The sequence below is a fragment of the Homarus americanus genome, unplaced genomic scaffold (assembly GCF_018991925.1).
Source record: "Homarus americanus isolate GMGI-L3 unplaced genomic scaffold, GMGI_Hamer_2.0 scaffold32929, whole genome shotgun sequence".
NCBI classification, from domain to species: Eukaryota; Metazoa; Arthropoda; class Malacostraca; order Decapoda; family Nephropidae; genus Homarus; species Homarus americanus.
In genome coordinates this window covers 19,531,529-19,552,143 of record NW_024737097.1, presented here as the reverse complement: position 1 = coordinate 19,552,143, position 20,615 = coordinate 19,531,529, and the positions used below count along the sequence as shown (strand labels likewise).

At 43.7% G+C, this 20,615-nt stretch overlaps 1 long non-coding RNA gene and 1 other non-coding gene across 2 annotated transcripts; both read left to right on the top strand.

The window, feature by feature from the left end:
* The first annotated feature begins 1,151 nt into the window (after positions 1-1,151).
* Trnam-cau lies at positions 1,152-1,224 on the top strand. Its single transcript has one exon. It is a non-coding gene; the product is annotated as a tRNA-Met (tRNA).
* Positions 1,225-7,633: 6,409 nt separating this feature from the next.
* LOC121873285 lies at positions 7,634-7,913 on the top strand. Its single transcript, XR_006090213.1, has 3 exons — positions 7,634-7,650; positions 7,707-7,734; positions 7,832-7,913. It is a non-coding gene; the product is annotated as an uncharacterized LOC121873285 (long non-coding RNA).
* The last annotated feature ends 12,702 nt before the right edge of the window (positions 7,914-20,615 follow it).

The following is a 20,615-nucleotide window of genomic DNA, read 5'->3' as shown; positions in this document are numbered from 1 at the left end:
CATAACTACCATACCTCACCATATCTTCCACACCACCATAACTACCACACCTTACCATAACCACCACACCTCACCATAAATACTACTACCACCATACCTCACCATAACTACCACACCACCACACCTCACCACACACCACCATACACCCACCACACACCACCATACACCCACCACACCACCATAATCCACCCACACACACACCCAACCCATTAAGCACTAAGTAGGATAGGCTGAAACAAGAATTTTTTTTTTATATATACGCCTCGCCTGTCTACCATCTCCCTAACATATGCAAACTCACGACACTTACTGAAAATCTCTTCCACGGTGGAACATAATGCTGGGTGGTCGGGTCGTTATCACATTATCTTGTTTTCAAAGTACTTAAGTAGTTGGACTGTGTAATGTGAGTGTAATTGTTGTTTAAAGTGTTATTACATCATTATCTAAGTAGCGAGTTATTTGAGCTGTGTAATGTGAGTGTAATTATTGTTTAAATTGTTATTACATCAATATCTTAGGAGCTAATTAATTGTGCTGTGTTATTTATATCTGAAATTATTGTTTAAAGTGTTAATATATTTCCTCACCACCGGGATATCAACATAATCAAAAGTGACAATTTCGTTTCGGAAAGAAGTGGGATCAGTGTTGAACAGTGATTAACAGTATTTGAGAGTGAATTCAGCACTAGACAGTACCAGTGAGAGCCGTGACCCACCACTGAGATAAGCAACCCTCGGAACCATCCTCTGACCAGAGGTATTAATCCGTCCACCCTGGGAACAACAGAGGGCCGGCTATGCACCTGACTACGGGATAACACAACAGCACCGAGCAGTGAGGTACTGTGACACCACCCCATGACCACGTGAGGTCCTTCATATCAACACCTGAGGACGAATCACTGTACCACGTGAACACCACACCACCTGGTGTCCCCATGACCACGTGAGGTCCTACATATCAACACCCGAGGACGAGTCACTACACCACGTGAACACCACACCACCTGGTGTCCCCATGACCACGTGAGGTCCTTCATATCAACACCCGAGGACGACTCACTCCACCACGTGAACACCACACCACCTGGTGTCCCCATGGCCACGTGAGGTCTTTAATATCAACACCACCAAATTAATAATAACGCCTCGATGGCGCAGTAGGCAGCGCGTGAGTCTCATAATCTCAAGGTCGTGAGTTCGATCCTCACTCGGGGCAAGATATATTTTTCAGTACCGACCTGACCTAGCTTGTAAGACATGCCCCTAAGTGCTCGTGTTAGTGACCATAGGAAATGGCCGCCGTGGATCGTTGTGTTATGGGGAAGAGGGCGGTGTGTGAGGAAGGACGACCCCCTGGCCACTCTGTTAAGTCAGCTGAAGCAGTTGAGGAGAGGGATAGACGTTTTAAAAGGGGAGAACGAAGCCCTCAGGACTGAAATCCTTCAGTCAGGAGGAGCATGGGTGGAGAGTAGTTGTCTCCAAAGGGACTAGGGTCAGACTCAGGAAAGCTGATCAGGGTGTGGAGTGCAGTAACCCCTACCAAGTGTTGGGGAAGCTGGCGAGGAAGAGAAGAGGCAGGACGGTGTGGTGCCAAGAGAGAAAAGGGCAGTTTTTCAAACCCTGCCCAGTGGTAAGGTCGTGGTAGTTGGGGACAGCCAGGTGAGGTTCTTAGATAGGACTTTTTGTGCAAGAGATAGGAAACGTAAGACTAGGGTGTGTTTTCCTGGGGCTGGGATAGGGCATGTAGCTAAGAGGATAGATAGGTTTTATCAGGAGGGTACCAAGCCAGTAGTGTGTGTCTTAGTGTAGGAGGTAACGACATAGAAAAGGTTAGGAGTGAGGAACTTTTCAAAAGGTATAGGGAGCGCTGGGGAAGGTTAGAGATAGGAGGGATCCCGATAGTATGTGGTGTCTTGCCTAGAAGAGAGTTGGCGGTGAATGGCTGTCCAGGCAATTGCTATAAATTGACAACTGAAAACATTGTGCAAGCAATGGTTGGGCATTCATTGATAACTGGCAACCATTCTATGGAAACGACTACCTGTACAGTCGTGACTGAGTACACTTGTCTCGCGCGGGGTAAAGACGTTGCTGCATCCCTGGGATGAAATTGTCACTCTAAAGGGGGTTTCGCCAGTAGAGAGAGGTCGGGGTAAGTGGGAGTCAAAAAAAGCAGGTCCTGGGGAGTAAAATTGGTTACTCAGGACAAGGTAAAAAAGGACCAGAAGGTAGTTTAAATGTATACTATACAAACAGTTGGAGCGTTAGAAATAAAATAGACTTGCTGAGAGCGGTTGTATGTACCCAGAATGTAGACGTCATAGCAATCACCGAAACTTGATGAATCTGGCGAGCAAGAGCTTTTTATTAGAGTACCACACAGAAGGGTACAACCTTTTTCACAAGGACAGGGAAGGTAGAAGGGGAGGGTCGCACTCTTCATCAGGATACATTAAAATGTTGTATTAATAATTCAATAAAGGGTGAAATAGGAACCGAGTCTGTATGGGTAGAAATTGCGGAAGGAAGAGAAAAAATAATTATGGGATTGATTACGGCCCCCAAGTCTTGGGAAAGCAGCTCAGCCCATATGGCAGGAAATGAGTAGGGCAGCAAAATACAACAACCTGTGCATTATGGGGGATTTCAACTTCAGAAATATTGACTGGGACAACAGTACAGACGCAGTACAGGACAATTTTTCAAAACAATTAATTACAGAACCTACTAGAGGTGACAATATATTAGACCTAGTATTAACAAATAAAAGAAAATATTATCAGAGATATCACAGTAGGGGAAGAACTAGGGAACAATGATCAAAAAGAAATCAACCTTGAGAAGTTGACTTGTGAAAGAGACTTAGGGGTACTTGTACTGTAAGCCCGGACCTACGACTTAGAAAACAGTGCGTTAATGTTCGAAATAAGGCAAACAGAGTATTGGGTTTTACATCTAAAAGTGTAAGTAATAAGACTGCGGAAGTCATATTGCAACTATATCTTGCACTAATCAGGCCGCACCTCAATTATGCGGTTCAGTTCTGGTGCCCATATTATAGAATGGATATCATTTCGCTGGAGTCGGTGCAGCGAAGAATGACGAAAATGATTCCGGGACTTAGAAACCTTCCATATCAAGACAGGTTAAAGAAACTAAACTTGCATTCCCTAGAAAGACGAAGAGTGCGGGGAGATATGATAGAAGTATTTAAGTGGGTGAAAGGAATCAATAAAGGAGATATAGATAAAGTTCTTATAATATCCGAGCAGGATAGGACTTGCAGCAACGGATTTAAGTTGGATAAGTTTAGGTTTAGGAGGGAGATAGGAAGGAACTGGTTCACAAATAGGGCGGTGGACGAGTGGAACAAGCTTAGCAACTTGTAGTAAGTGCTGGAACGCTGGAGAGTTTTAAAAGGAGGCTAGATAGATTCATGGATGATAGAGAGTGGTAGTAACTCTCGACAGGAGCTGCCATGCACAGGCCAACCGGCCTATTGCAGACTCCTTATTTTCTTATGTTTATGTTCTTATTTAACACGCGAGGACGAGTTACTACACCACGTGAACACCTCACCACCTGGTGTCTCCATGACCAGCCCAGGCCCGGACCATCAACTGTAAACTATAATAATTTGTATGTTCAATCATTGTTCCTTCTGCTTTCAGTAATGAAAGCTTTTGTTAAACGAACCCACCTACCCCATGTCTTTGTATGTAATAAGCCATTTTTGTCCAATGTATATTTTCAGCCTTCGAACTGCCGAACTTTTATTAAATAAACCGTTAATTATTATTATTATTGTTATTATTATCATTATTATCATTATCACACAATAAAACACCCACTCAAACACAAACACACACAATAAACACACCCACTCAAACACAAACACACACAATAAACACACCCACTCAAACACAAACACACAAAACACCCAAACACAAACACACACAAAACACACCCACTAAACACAAACACACACAAAAACACACCCACTCAAACAGGTTCCCCTATAAACATTCAGAGTAAAATAATACCACTACCTAACACTTTCTTTAAGTAATATAATATAAACTTCATCACAGGGCTTACCACTGTCTCCCCCACCCCCCTTCCCAACCCCCACTACCGCCCCAACCTCACCTTCCTACCCTCCCCCAACCTCACCTTCCTAGCCCTCCCCAACCTCACCTTCCTACCCCTCCCCAACCTCACCTTCCTACCCTCCCCAACCTCACCTTCCTAGCCCTCCCAACCTCACCTCTACCCCTCCCCAACCTCACCTTCCTACCCCTCCCCAACCTCACCTTCCTAGCCCTCCCCAACCTCACCTTCCTAACCCTCCCCAACCTCACCTTCCTAACCCTCCCAACCTCACCTTCCTACCCCTCCCCAACCTCACCTTCCTAGCCCTCCCCAACCTCACCTTCCTCCCTCCCCAACCTCACCTCCTACCCTCCCCAACCTCACCTTCTACCCCTCCCCAACCTCACCTTCCTAGCCCTCCCCAACCTCACCTTCCAGCCTCCCTCCCCAACCTCACCTTCCTAACCTCCCCAACCTCACCTTCCTAACCCTCCCCAACCTCACGTTCCTACCTCCCCAACCTCACCTTCCTAGCCCTCCAACCTCACCTTCCTAGCCCTCCCCAACCTCACCTCCTACCCTCCCAACCCCTCTCCTACCCCCCCAACCTCACCTTCCTAGCCCTCCCCAACCTCACCTTCCTACCCTCCCAACCTCACCTTCCTCCCCCAACCTCACCTTCCTAGCCCTCCCCAACCTCACCTTCCTAACCCTCCCCAACCTCACCTTCCTACCCCTCCCCAACTCACTTCCTACCCCTCCCCAACCTCACCTTCCTAGCCCTCCCCAACCTCACCTTCCTACCCCTCCCCAACCTCACCTTCCTACCCCTCCCAACCTCACCTTCCTACCCCCTCCCAACCTCACCTTCCTAGCCCTCCCCAACCTCACCTTCCTAGCCCTCCCCAACCTCACCTTCCTACCCTCCCAACCCTCACCTTCCTAACCCTCCCCAACCTCACGTTCCTACCCTCCCCAACCTCACCTTCCTAGCCCTCCCCAACCTCACCTTCCTAGCCCTCCCCAACCTCACCTCCTAACCCTCCCCAACCTCCCTTCCTACCCCTCCCCAACCTCACCTTCCTAGCCTCCCCCAACCTCACCTTCCTACCCCTCCCCAACCTCACCTTCCTACCCTCCCCAACCTCACCTTCCTACCTCCCCAACCTCACCTTCCTACCCCTCCCCAACCTCCACCTTCCTAGCCCTCCCCAACCTCACCTTCCTAGCCCTCGCCACCACCTTCCAAGCCCCTCCCCAACCTCACCTTCCTACCCCTCCCAACCTCACCTTCCTACCCTCCCCAACCTCACCTTCCTACCCCTCCCAACCTCACCTTCCTAGCCCTCCCAACCCTCACCTTCCTAGCCTCGCCAACCTCACCTCCAAGCCCTCCCCAACCTCACCTCCTACCCCTCCCCAACCTCACCTCCTACCCTCCCCAACCTCACCTTCCTACCCTCCCCAACCTCACCTTCCTACCCCCTCCCAACCTCACCTTCCTAGCCCTCCCCAACCTCACCTTCCTAGCCCTCCCCAACCTCACCTTCCTAGCCCTCCCAACCTCACCTTCAAGCCTCCCCAACCTCACCTTCCTACCCCTCCCCAACCTCACCTTCCTACACCCCCAACCTCACCTTCCTACCCCTCCCCAACCTCACCTTCTACCCTCCCACCTCCTTCCTACCTCCCCAACCTCCTCCCTAGCCCTCCCCAACCTCACCTTCCTAGCCTCCAACCCCACCACCACCATGACTGCTCTCTTCCCCGGCGCCAATGGTACTGATAACATTTCACCTCGTGTCAAAACAGCCTCATATATATGCCACATTAACATCTGAATGTATATCTTATTATCATTTGTGTGTGACGGCCGAATTATTTTTGTTTCATCTACGTAATACTGGGAAGATTAAGTATATTACAATCTTACAAAGGATAGGATTTTTTTTCAAAGTTTCCCAGATTTTGTTTCCAAAGTTTCCCCAGATTTTAGACTGATTCTCGTGACGATATAACTGAGTTCTGGAAGTTAAAATACAAGATTCTTTTTTTCATCAGACGACTAATAATGTTCTCTCTTCAGGTGATGTTAGACTCGTCAAAGTTACCTGGTCAACCACTTCCGGTCACCTCTCACCTAGTCAACCACTTCCAACCACCTCACCTGGTCAACCACTTCCGACCACCTCTCACCTGGTCAACCACTTCCAACCACCTCTCACCTGGTCAACCACTTCCGACCACCCTCACCTGGTCAACCACTTCCGACCACCTCTCACCTAGTCAACCACCTCTCACCTGGTCAACCACTTCCAACCACCTCTCACCTGGTCAACCACTTCCAACCACCTCTCACCTGGTCAACCACCTCTCACCTAGTCAACCACCTCTCACCTGATCAACCACCTCTCACCTGGGGAAGGCAGGGGGGGGGGAGTGGGGAGTAAACTGATTTACATAAAAGGTATTATTTTAGTCTATATAAGTCTAAAGGGTTTTAAAGTACGTGGTGATTCTAGTAAGCTTGGTGTGTTTTTATTTTGTGTTTTATTTTGTTTTTTTCATCTACGACTCCACTTATCGCCTTAGGGTTGTTTTCGATACATACTTCAGTCACTTAACACTTACCTGAAGACATTTCTAAGTTAGCCCACGACACTTAACTTCACTTAACATTTATGAAGACACGAGTTGATCCACGACACTTAACACTTATGAAGACACAAGTCAACTTTCTTCACTTAAAACTTTAAAACACAAGAATAAACACACACACATATATATAAACCTTACCTTGACCTATGCACTAACGAATGACCAAAGTAAACCAATAAACCATCTGGAAAATAAAACTAAACCTCTACCTGTACCAAAAATAAAAATTAAAATAAAAAAAATACTCACGTGTTCTCCTGCTGTTGCTGCGCGGTCACCATCGTCAGTAGGAGCCAGAGGAACACCCACATCTTGTCCTTGGTCTTGTATACTCGGGCGTGCCAGATAACCTTCTTGTGTCCTTTGTCTCGCCTTGCCTCACCTCACCGCCTTGATCTCACTTGGCTCGATTCCAGACACACTCGGGTGGAAACTGTCCTCGGTCTCGATTCACTTCATAAAAGGTATCGGTTTATTAGTCTCAATTCACTTCATAAAAGGTTCACAATCTCGACTTACTTCATAAAGGCTTCGGTTCAGTATCAGGACGAACCAACACCTTTCCAACACCTCACTCAACACTTAATAAAATACATCAGATTATATTGTATATATATATATTCCCAGTATGATTTTGATTCCCTCTTGAAAATATTAATAACCTCTTCAGAATATTATTTTCCTAAATATGATCACGATTAAACTCACCACTTGGAAAACCTAATCTAACCAAGTGTTTTAAGAGTCACCAGGCTGGTCTACTGTAGGTCAAGGTTCACTCTACACGGTCAATTTAGTGATGTCTCGGTTGTGCACTGGTTTGTTTTATCGAGGTTAAGTACACTGGTTTGTAATACCGAGGTTCATTATACTGGTGGTTTGTATTATCGAGGTTTATTACACCAGTTCATATTATCGAGATTTTGTACACTATTTCACATTATCGAGGTTCAGTACACTGGTCTATGACATAAAGGTTCACTACCCTGGTTTATATTATAGAGGTTCAGTACACTGGTTCATTACTCTGGTTTATATTATCGAGGTTCATAACACTGGTCTATGACATAAAGGTTCACTACTCTGGTTTATATTATCGAGGTTCAGTACACTGGTTCATAGTATCGAGGTCCCGACACAAAAGTTGACGAGACTTTCGCCAGATAAACACAACTCGAGACACGTTCCCGGCAGTACGTACACCACAGAGGTCGAGAGAGAGAGACCGAGAGAGAGTTTCTGGAATCTTACACACAAACACTTTCAGAAGTTTGTCAACGTGTAGTACTACAAAGTGTCTATTCGTTCCTTAATTAAAATCAAAGTCATTTTCTATAGAAGATTAAGAAACTATCAATATCTTTTACTTCTCGATGGTATTTTATATATCAATGAAATCCAATATTATGTAGTTTTTAGTTATTAATTTACCTTTGCTGTAGTTTCTAGTATCTGCACTCTGAAATTTTCCCGATAATCCACTTTAAATTATGATGAGGAATTTCGAGCGATTATTATCTGCACTTAAATATATATATATATAAAACTTACGACACTGCTGTTCCTCTCGAAAAATAAGCTTACGAGACAGTTTGAACACCCACCAAAGTTTCTTAACAAGCACACAAACTTTTTTCTTCTGGGGATATTACCGACGACGTACACACACACACACACACTCTTGTAAAATACCTTCTAACAACACTGAGACGACTGTTCTAAGCTTCACCGTCTTCGGAAACCATCAACTTAATTCCCACTAAGAAGAAGAAACAAAAAAACATCTCTTCATTCCCGTCAGTGTGAGGAGGCGGCGAGCGGGTGGCAGAGAGAGACGAAGACCCAGAGAGTAATGTTTTCAGCGTCACGTAGCAGCACACTCCAGCTGGCCTAATGACACCACCATTCACGATCCCAAAAAAAAACACGGACCTAGAAGAAGAAAATACGAGAGATGAATATAGTCTGATCTTACTGAGAGAGAGAGAGAGAGAGAGAGAGAGAGAGAGAGAGAGAGAGATATATACACAGGAGAATAATACCAAATGTCTCGTAAGATATATGCCATCAAGTACACTATAATCTCTCTACATATAATAACAGGACGTGTCACTGGTTTACCATCAGTGTTCACATATTACAATCACTGGTTAACCATAAACAATTAACGTTGTAGTCACTGGTTAACAATACAGTCACTTGATAACCACCATCACAAGTCAACCTAACACACACACACACACACACACTGTTCCTCGGTGCTTCATCTCCCCTGTTATCTTCATCAAGGGAGGAGGGGACCACAAGGGCTTATTACGCCTCCTCCCCTTAACCACCTTTCCAATAGTCACCCCTCAATTCATCTCTTTAATGATTCATATATTACTAAATAGTTAAAAAAATTTCTATATAACTGTTTTTATAGTTTGAATCATAAAGGTTAAAAGAGAAGTAATGTTTCCTTATGTTGTTGTTTTTTCTTAACACTGATATGTGAATTTTGCAAACACATAAACACACTAATAACATAAGAACATAAGAATGGAGGAAACTGCAGCGGGCCTATTGGCCCATACTGGGCAGTCCCGTTTACACCCAACCCCTATTGCTCATATGAGCATCCAACCTATGGTTGAAGCTATTCAGCGTATTCGAGTTAATGATGATATTTGGCAACTTGTTCCATTCAACCACTACTCTGTTTCCAAACCAGTGTTTACCTATTTCACGCCTAAATCTAAATTTGTCTAATTTAAAACCATTGTTACGAGTTCGCTCATGGTTGGATAATTTGAGTACCTTTGTAATGTCCTTTGTTTTAGCCCTGCCTTCCACTTATACACCTCTATCAGGTCGCCCCTCGCTCTACGTCTCTCAAGGGAGTGCAAATTAAGATGCTTTAACCTGTCTCTATACTCAAGGTTCCTAATGCCCGTGATTAGTCATGTCATTTTCCGCTGAATTCTTTCCAAGGATTCTATATCCATTCTGTAATACGGTGACCAAAATGATAAGTAGGAACCCTAAGTCAAGTAAACAATGTGTTTTTGCTCGTAACAAGGCTAATAAAGTACTTGGGTTCATACAAAGGAGTGTTAGTTACAAGACTAGCGAGGTCATCCTAAAACTAAATCTTGAGCTTGTGAGACCACACCTGGATTACGCAGTTCAGTTCTGGTCACCGTATTACAGAATGGATATAGAATCCTTGAAAGAATTCAGCGGAAAATGACATGACTAATCACGGGCATTAGGAACCTTGAGTACAGAGACAGGTTAAAGCATCTTAATTTGCACTCCCTCGAGAGACGTAGAGTGTAGGGGCGATATGATCAAGGTGTATAAATGGAAGTCAAGGCTAAACAAAGGGGACATTACAAAGGTACTCAAACTATACAACCAGGAGTGAACTCGTAACAATAGTTTTAAATTAGACAAATTTAGATTTAGGCGCGAAATAGGTAAACATTGGTTTGGAAATAGAGTAGTGGATGAATGGAACAAGTTACCAAATGTCATCGTTAACTCGAAAACGCTGATAGCTTCAAACTTAGGTTGGATGGATATATGAGCAATAGGGGTTGGGTGTAAATGGGACTGCCCAGCTGTAGTTTCCTCCATTCTTATGTTCTTATTACTATTCACCCCGTACGGTCAAAGACAATGGTTCGAGACCCCCCCCCCCGCTAGAGTATTATAGGGGACTAGGATACTATATCTGGTTGTGTGTATGTTAGTCCGTGTACACACTTGGGAGAGCTTGCTGATAATGGAACAACACACAGGTGGATTTAGTGCTACATGAAGCCGTGGGGGAGGTGACCCTATGCTATTGTTGAAGGTTAACAAGCGCGGTATTCGCTCTTGTTATGTTGGCAACTGTTATATCAAGCACCTGTTATATCATCTGTTATGCCACTCTGAATCACAGCAAGAAAAGACTTGTGTGCGTGGAAATAAAATAACAACAAAATGATATAATTCAACCCAAACAAAAAAGTAAATTTGAACCGAAAACAATAATAAAAACAAGATATAATCCTTAAAAAAATTACATACGCCAGAGAACAGGAAACTATCATACAGAAATAAATTCTACCAATACGAACACTTAAGAGTATTAACTTAGGACTACCTTATACTAGGATAGCTTAGGCCCTTAAACTATAACCATACTTCCATCACTGATAAACAAGAACTATAGGCCTATCATAATTTTGTACAGCAGACAGAACGAATAATATGACTAGTTTGGGTTAATGTATCATCTTTATGTACCGATGATCCATATATTAACATGACAATTATTACTATATTATTTTGAGAGAGGTGGAGTCTGACAGGCCTAGGTGGGGGAGGAGTTAACCTAAATGTTTGGTAATGAGACAGTAAACTCGGTGTTGACGTTCAGTGGGGGTGTGTATGTAGTGCTCAACAGTGTGGGTATGGGATAACTTACGGGCCTGTGTTCCTGTGCCACTACAGTATGATGAAGAGTATAACCAGCACTTGGTAAAACATCATGATTTATTGCATAGTGTAGTTTCTGAGAGGCTTCCTTCGTCATCAGGCTATCTAAAACAAATGAAACTGAGAGGAGGACACTTACAAACAATGCAGATAATTAAACTCAAAATTAATTGGTTATTGAACATAAATCTAAGTAACTAGAGCCAAGTGGTGTACTGAAAAACTCGGTTCTGGTTACTTAGAGTTATGTTCAATATCTATTTGATTTTAACCCCTTCACTACAGAGACGCCACTTTTAATATTTTATTTGGCTAACACCAGAAAATTTTATACAGCAGGGCCCCGTGCACAAGGGGCTAGTTGGGTGCCTCCAGTAATTGTCTACATTGCACTGTACGACGTGTGTTACTCTCAGCTTCATTTGTTTTAGATTGCCTGATGATGGAGGAAGTCTCTCATAAACTATCACTCCCCAATTACTCATGAATTTTACCAGTGCTGGCTTTACTCTTCATTATACGTCTCCGCCTCCTAAAGAATATATCTATTGCAACTATATATATATATATATATATATATATATATATATATATATATATATATATATATATATATATATATATATAAGTTAAACATTACAATAGTCAACACCGCCGATGTACCCCCCAGCCAGATATACAAAACAAAAAACATGAAACAATGCGTGACTGTTAGCAGCAGTGAACCACTGTGCGTTCCGTGATGGTTTGTTTTCATTCACCGGAACACACCGAATGAAAACAAGCCTTCTCACTGAGGTCGTTGCGTAAACACCTGCATGACGTAGGGGCAGAAACTACTTTTGAGTAAATCCCAATGATTTATTAGTTTTATGTAGCAAAGTGTTCAAAAACGCGTAACTCAGCCACATGAGTTAGCTTCAGCATCATTATGCCCTCCTGTAGTAACACTCATCATGCGGTAAGTTCCATCTTCCCACAGCCCCATCACTACGCTAGTCAGTTATTCTTGTATTACATGAATATAAAACATCTCAATGTCAGACTTGTAAGTGAAACGGAAGGTATTGGAAACTCGATGTTCTCAATTACACGAGTTCAACAACAACAACCCTCACTCCACGAATGTTTATCTCAAGCCGGTAGTTACAAGTTTAGTAATCATCATACTATTGCATTAAAGTTTATAACGTCACCAGTATTAAAACATTAATCTGCAAAAAATACGTTACAATGTTCAAAATACGAACGTACCGACAGAGATATAAACCATTTATTATTCACAGGAAAAAAATGTCAGACATTTATAATCTTCTTCAGAATATTAAAGTAATTTAATCTCTCAACACGGAATCCATACCAAGGAATACTCACAGTTATAAAGATAAACAACTAATATGGCGACCACACCTATGACATCTAAAACTTCAAATTAAAAAAAATATATAAAAAATAAAAATAATAATACAAATAATAATAATAATAATAATAATAATAAACTGAAAAAATCGTCTATTTCACTCAAAACTATTTATCAGATCGTGTTTCATAAAAAAAAATTACTACTGGTTATTTTCTCTTGAGTTTCCAGCGCTTACCCAAACTCTTAGCTGTGGTGTGGAAGATGCGGTTCAGTGTTCGCGATGCCATGCCAATAGTCATACGGATAAGTCACCTCGAGCCAGTACCTTACGCTTCATCACACACCGTCTACGTCAGGAGACACGCAGACACACCATCCACTCACGCCTGGAAGCTTGACGGTACTGACTGCTACAGAGTGACAAATTTCTCCTTCCCCTACTTCGATTCTCATTGTCTCTGAGGTTTTATTTACCTCGAAAACGAATCCGAAACTTGACTCGAACTCCTTAGACGAATCCGAACCCTAACTCGAACTCCTCAATCGAATCCGAACCCTACTCTTTCATTTTAATTTGTTCCAATGTATATTTTCCGTCTCATCTTTGTTTGTTCTTCCAAGCTGTTTAACTTATCCCTGGTGCATTACTGCCTTAGATTAAGTTAGATTAGCACTAGGTTAGGTTAGGTTAGCGTCAGGGTGGTTAGGTTAAGTTAGGTTGGGTTAAGTTAGGTTAGGTTATCATCAGGGTGGTTAATCTTCAGATGATCCAAACTATTTACCTCAGATGACCGAAGCAGCTTGTAAACCCTTACTTCACAAGGCCAAATCACAAGCATCTCTGAGGCTGTTAGCTTCAATTAAACCCAAGTGGGGAAACTATATTGATATCCTAACTGCTGTTTCCAGGACGCAATTTCAAGTGAAGGGAACACAGGGAACACACTGACTAGGCTGGGGGCCACACTGACTAGGTAGAGGGCCACATTCACTAGGCTGGGAGCCACACTGACTAGGCACGGGCCACACGGATTAAGCAGGGGACACATTGTCTAGGCTTGGGGGCCACACTGTCTAGGCAGGGGTCCACACTGTCTAGGCAGGGGGCCACACTGACTAGGCAGGGACCACACTGACTAGGCAGGGACCACACTGACTAGGCAGGGGGCCACACTGACTAGGTAGAGGGACACACTGACTAGGTAGAGGACCACACTGACTAGGCCGGGGGCCACACTGACTAGGCTGGAGTCCACACAGGACTAGGCTGGAGGCCAAACTGACGAGGCTGGGGGCCACACTGACTAGCCTGGGGGCCACACTGACTAGCCTGGGGCCACACTGACCAGCCTGGGGGCATGACTAGACTGGGGCCACACTGACTGGGGGGCCACACTGACTAGCCTGGGGCCACACTAGACTGGGGCCCACACCCAGGCTGGGGACACACTAACTAGGTTCGGAGACAACAGCAAGGGGATACATTGAAAAGGCAGGACACATTGACTAGACAGGGGGACACAGCAACCTGCACGACCTATACACGGTGAACTAGAGAGACTCGTGTGGGTGGGGGACTCGTGTAAGGGGAGACTCGTGTAAGGGGGACTCGTGTAAGGGGAGACTCGTGTAAGGGGGAAGACTCGTGTAAGGGGGAGACTCGTGTAAGGGGAAGACTCGTGTAAGGGGGAGACTCGTGTAAGGGGGAGACTCGTATAAGGGGGAGACTCGTATAAGGGGGAGACCAGCCTAATTGGCCCTATGTCGGACACCACAGGGTCAGCTTGTCCACCCGACCCGATCATCCCCAAGCCAGAGGAATAATTACTCAATTAATTTACCGAACAGAACAAGGAGTGGGTGGGTGGGTGGGCTGGGTTATCGTACTGGGTCTTGGTAAACATAGCCATTGGAAGGAAAGCCACCCTGCAATGTGTAAACATGAAAGCCACCCTGCAATGTGTAAACATGAAAGCCACCCTGAAATATGTATACAAGAAAGCCACCCTGAAATACGCGTACACGGGGAAAAAAAAGCCCAACCTCAAATCTAAAAAACATAAAAAAACACGAACGCTTACATTTTTTTCGGGGACCCACGTACAGGTACAGGAGATACGCACGGACGGGAAGACGGACAAGGGTTAATACCAGATCCTTCATTTTACTGAGAGCATCAAAATTGGAATATGGGTTGTAGAGTAGACCTGCCAGGCTGCCAAATTTCCCAGCGGATTCGAGAGTGGGAGCCTCAGCTTAGCGTCCAAGGGAGAGGTAAAGGGTGGGTGGGTGGGTAGGTTAGGTAAGTAAGGTAGGTAGGTAGGTAGGTAGGTAGGTAGGTAAGAGAGGATAGGCCCTGATGTCAATATTGTTGATGCTGTTGTTGACATTGGGTAGCTACTCGCGTCAAAAAAATTATCTTTACGGAGGGAATCAATGAATTTCAAAATGAACGCTGCGACTCTTGTTGTCTCCGTAGGGTTGTCAAAATCCTTCGTCCGTTGTATCATATTGCGGCGTATTATGATCTAGTGAGAGAGAGAGCGACTGGTTCTTATCTATATACCTGACACCTCTCTCCCTCATATAATTTTTTTTAACTGGGCAAGGGCAACTCAATTGGGACATCAATATCACTCCTAAAATAATAATAATAATAATAATAATAATAAAACGTAAATTTCTGGCAAATACCGTAAAACCAACAGTCTTGAAAATAAAAATAAATATATATTCCTGAGCCGTCATCCATTCCCTATATTAAATTTATTACATTTTCTCAAAGTAAATGGATCCGTTTTTAAGATAATTTACTTACACACACACATACACACAACGACCCACCGACACACACACACACACACGGAAACAAAATATACCCCGGCCCTCACGATCACCATGCAACAAGCTCGACTCACTGAGAGGGTATAACAGCCAGCCAGCCAGCCAGCCAGCCAGCCAGCCAGCCAGAATTTGGGAGAGTCACAGCTGGATCACCATTACACACTTGGCAGGGGACCAGACTCAAAGCGGATGGTCCAAGGACAGCGTGGCGGGGAGCTGTTTGAGAGGCGAGTATAGTTATAAGCTCCTCTCACTGTAATAACTGACGGTATCATAATAGGTAAACAACATGATAGCGGTGTGATAGACTGATAACGACTACAGTATGATAGCGGTGGAGGATATCAACGACCTCTGGTAATGTGTGTGATAGACTGATAACGACTCCAGCATGATAGCGGTGGAGGATATCAACGACCTCTGGTAATGTGTGTGATAGACTGATAACGACTACAGCATGATAGCGGTGGAGGATATCAACGACCTCTGTAATGTGTGTGATAGACTGATAACGACTAGGATATATCATAGCGGTGGAGGATATCAACGACCTCTGGTAATGTGTGTGATAGACTGATAACGACTACAGTATGATAGCGGTGGAGGATATCAACGACCTCTGGTAATGTGTGTGATAGACTGATAACGACTACAGTATGATAGCGGTGGAGGATATCAACGACCTCTGGTAATGTGTGTGATAGACTGATAACGACTACAGTATGATAGCGGTGGAGGATATCAACGACCTCTGGTAATGTGTGTGATAGACTGATAACGACTACAGTATGATAGCGGTGGAGGATATCAACGACCTCTGGTAATGTGTGTGATAGACTGATAACGACTACAGTATGATAGCGGTGGAGGATATCAACGACCTCTGGTAATGTGTGTGATAGACTGATAACGACTACAGTATGATAGCGGTGGAGGATATCAACGACCTCTGGTAATGTGTGTGATAGACTGATAACGACTACAGTATGATAGCGGTGGAGGATATCAACGACCTCTGGTAATGTATATGATAGCGACTGGACAGTGTTATTTTGCAATGCTCGATGGTAATAAGTGGTAGTGAGAGTTAATGACCATGAGTTAACGATAATTGATATAGTCAATAGTAACGTTTTAGATAACAGGTGGGCGGTGAGGGTGGACTGTTGATTAGTGCAGAGGTATAGGAAAAGTTTGAACCATGAAAGCAACTGCATGAGATTCAGGCCAGATAATCTTCCCATGAACAGGTACAAATTATACATCTACTTCCCCCCCCCTCTCTCTCTCTCTTCTCTCACACACACACAACCACCCCCACTCTCCCAGCTGGTAAAAGAAACCAATCTTCTTTTATAGGCTCCTGTAATGGCTTTAATTTGTGTCTAAATAGCCAATAGTCTGTACCTGAAGTCTCCCCTCTCCCACACACACACACACACCTATCTCCCCTCACTCACGCAAAATTATCTCCCCAGCTCCCGTCATACCTGTCTCCCCTTCTCCCCACCTGAGCCAACTAACAAATACAAAAATACTTCTTCAATTAATTCCCACACGAAAGACGACACACCTGTACTTCCCCACCTGGCGTCTGGGTGAAGGTTACGTCGATAAGGTACTCAGATTGACGATGGAAAGAGAGAGAGAGAGAGAGAGAGAGAGAGAGAGAGAGAGAGAGAGAGAGAGAGAGAGAGAGAGAGAGAGAGAGAGTATACCCACAGACAGAAATGGGACACCCTGTACTTCTCTAATAAAACGAGACATCACCTGAACACACACTCACACACCTGTCGAGTCAATAAGCAATCAGTGGTTCCTTTAACTCGAGTGTTTGTTTACCTGGGTGATCGTCTCTGGTTGATCACTGACCCCCCTTCCCCATCACCTAACCACGCCACTTGTCTCCATCACCTAAGATCCTAACCACCGCCACGCCACCACCCCTGTCTCCACCGCCTAACCACCACCTAAACATCACCCCATCTCCACCACCTAACCACCACCCCTGTCTCCACCACCCCTGTCTCCACCACCTAATGACCACCACCCCATCTCCACCACCAAATGTCATCCACTTAAAAGGGGAGTTTAGGGTTGATGAATGGGATTTGTACTTAGCAATATAAGGGGAAATTTTAGGGTTCAAACTAGGTGAGATTAAGGGATTTTTTTTTTACTTACATTAACTTCTCAAAAAGGTCCAATTTATCACTAAAAATCCATGAAGAGAATAGCAGACACAGTTCAGGGTCACCATAAATCAGATCAGAATAAAATAATAATAATAATAATAACAAAAATCTGTATTTACCTCAATACGTCGGCCATTACGAATCACCTGAATATTAGACCCAGCTTATCTCACCGGATGATTTACCACCCCTAATAATACTTGAATGTTAATTTAAGTTAGGTGAGGTTAGTTTAGTTTAGGCTAGTTAATTTTTAAGTGATTCGACTTTATTGCAAGGCAAGGTAAGGTAAGGTAAGGTAAGGCAAGGCAAGGTAAGGCAAGGTAAGGTAAGGTAAGGCAAGGCAAGGTAAGGCAAGGTAAGGTAAGGTAAGGCAAGGTAAGGCAAGGCAAGGCAAGGTAAGGTAAGGCAAGGTAAGGCAAGGTAAGGGTACAAGGTAAGGTAAGGTAAGGTAAGGCAAGGCAAGGTAAGTAAGGCAAGGTAAGGTTAAAAGGTATAAGGCAAGGTAAGGTAAGGCAAGGTAAGGCAAGGTAAGGTACGCTCGCTATTATTGCATGAGGTGAAAGAAGTTGGTACCGAGGGAGCTGTTGTACGTGAGATAAATATTTGAGAATAGGATACGAAACTGTGTGTGTGTGTGTGTGTGTGTGAGTGTGTATTATGTGTGTGCACACTTAGCATTACACTCACACATGCAATAAACACGTAAACACAGAGTAGACACACACACACATACACACGAGCGAGTACCTATATACTTAACACGTCAAGATCTTTACTACAGGTAAGAAAGACCGTGACAGGTATCAAGCACACTATGTCAGCAGGTCACCGGTGTAGCAGCCCACATTAACCCCCCGCCAAACTACCCGGGGTTACAGTGGGCTATAAAATAGCCCAGGCTATATTATACCCCGGGGTATAATTTGGGCTAGCTTAGACTATACCTCTCTAGTCCTGATTATACCTCCTTGTGTTTTTCATAAATAAGTCTGTATTTCAATGTCCAGAGTTTTTTCCATCATACTTTATATATTTTGGGGCTTGCAGCTCCTGTCGAGAGTTACTACCACTCTCTATCATCCATGAATCTATCCAGCCTCCTTTTAAAACTCTCCAGCGTTCCCGCACTTACTACAAAGTTGCTAAGCTTGTTCCACTCGTCCACCACCCTATTTGTGAACCAGTTCCTTCCTATCTGCCTCCTAAACCTAAACTTATCCAACTTAAATCCGTAGCTACGAGTACTACCCTGCTCGGATATTATAAGAACTTTATCTATATCTCCTTTATTGATTCCTTTCACCCACTTAAATACTTCTATCATATCTCCCCGCACTCTTCGTCTTTCTAGGGAATGCAAGTTTAGTTTCTTTAACCTATCTTGATATGGAAGGTTTCTAAGTCCCGGAATCATTTTTGTCATTCTTGGCTGCACCGACTCCAGTGAATTGATATCCATTCTATAATAAGGGCACCAGAACTGAACCGCATAATTGAGGTGCGGCTTGACTAGCGCAAGATATAGTTGCAATAAGACCTCTGCACTCTTATTACTTAAACGTCTAGATATAAAACCTAATACTCTGTTTGCCTTATTTCGAACATTGGCCTCTTTCACAAGTCGACTTCTCTAGGTTGATGTTGTTAAGGCTGTATACATTGACAGTATTTGTTCTTCCAATATTAAGTATGCTGCACTTGCTGGTGTTGAATTTCATTTGCCATTTTACTGACCACTCCCGCAGTTTATTTAAATCCTCCTGTAGTGCATTTGCATCCTGCCCTGAATTAATCTGCAGCTCTATTTTGGTGTCATCCGCAAACTTGCTTATATCACTGCTGATCCCAGTATCTAGATCGTTTATGTAGATTATGAACAAGAGTGGGCCTAGTACTGACCCTTGGGGAACCCCACTGGTTCCACAGCCCCACTCAGATTTAACACCATCTACGCTGACCCTTTGTGTTCTATCTGTGAACCACGATTTTATCCAATTTAAGACTTCCCCCTATATACCATGAGCCTTAACTTTTCTCAGAAGCCTCTGATGAGGTACTCTGTCAAACTCTTTGCTAAAGTCTAAGTAATTAACATCGTAATTATCGTCATTATCTACTACCTCGAAGACTTTCCTAAAAAACGTCAGCAGATTTGTTAAACAAGAGTTTCCCTTTGTAAACCCATGTTGAGAGTCGTAGATTAATTTGCTTTTGTCTAAATGCGATCGAATGCTATTTGCTATAATTGATTCAAGAAATTTCCCCACTACTGACGTCAAACTAATCGGCCGGTAATTTGGCGCTGATGCTCTGTCGCCCTTTTTGAATATGGGTACTACATTTGCCTGTTTCCACAAGCGTGGCACAACTCCCGTGTCTAATGATTTTGTAAATAAATTTACGAGAGGTCCGCTAATCTGTTCCTTGCCTTCCTTACATTTTTCTTAACATTCCTAGATAATTCATTATACCTATTTCTGAGCTGCTCCTCCCCTCCCTTTAATTTCTTATAAATTCCTTTCTTTATTCCTATGTCATGTTTAAGTTGTATCCTGCCAGCTTTAGTCTCCAGAGCTTGACATATCATGCGTTATATCTTGAGAATGTGTCAGAGCACTTCAATGTTGTAACCAGTGTTTAGATATATGTTTTGTTAGCTCATGCTTCATTGTAGTCTGCACTTGATTAGTTTGCAACGGCATTTAAGCGATTAAAATTGTGTATTTTAGTTTACAAGGTTGTGTCATCAGCGTGAGAAATAAAATCAAAATTTAATATTTGAGTGTGTTTTTTAATTTAAATTAAGATAGTTTAGCCAGACCACTGAGTTCAAAACAGAACTCTCATGGGGCTGGTATAATCCGGCCTAGGGGGGTATGAAATAGCCTAGCCTGTTTTATACCCCAAGGTATAAACTGGATTAGCCCAGAATATACCCGGGGTATAGTCTGAGCAGGGGGTACATTTTGGGCTGTTACACCG